This window comes from Hevea brasiliensis, unplaced genomic scaffold (genome assembly GCF_030052815.1).
Source record: "Hevea brasiliensis isolate MT/VB/25A 57/8 unplaced genomic scaffold, ASM3005281v1 Scaf177, whole genome shotgun sequence".
Classification (NCBI taxonomy): Eukaryota; Viridiplantae; Streptophyta; class Magnoliopsida; order Malpighiales; family Euphorbiaceae; genus Hevea; species Hevea brasiliensis.
In genome coordinates, this window is record NW_026614670.1 from 34,538 (window position 1) to 35,112 (window position 575).

Genomic DNA, 575 nt, shown 5'->3' on the forward strand with positions numbered 1-575 from the left:
AAAATAAAAAGGAATAACAGGAAGTAAACATGCAGTGCATGTATCGATGACTTATTTGTTTTGTACTTGTTATATTCATTATTTCGTTAAATTTATCCACTTTCATTTTTGGTTGCCCAAGTAACCTACACTAGACGACTGGACTGGATAAACGGGTAACCGCATCGGGTATCAAGTACCTTGGGCCGTCACACCATCGGTCACATATGTGTCTCCCGGTGTGCAACAGATCAGCTAATAAGCTGTAATAACATCAGGCACAAGGCCAAGTATCAACATAATGTCATAATGGCTAAAAGCTGTGAAATCACAGAATGGCATAATGCCATGTGCAGTACTGCTAACTGAACCCTATTGGCATGCTAAACTATCCAAACCAATCTTGTTAGGTATACTAGGGCATTTGATACTTTTGAATTTTGTAATTTTTGATTTTCAAGCTTTGGTGTTACTATTCACCTCATTGGTCCACAAAAATGTTGACTTTTGCATAGAAAATAGGTACATTGGTTTTAACACTCCCAACATACCACATTTTGCAATCAAAACTTGTTGGCATTAATCACCAATACCAT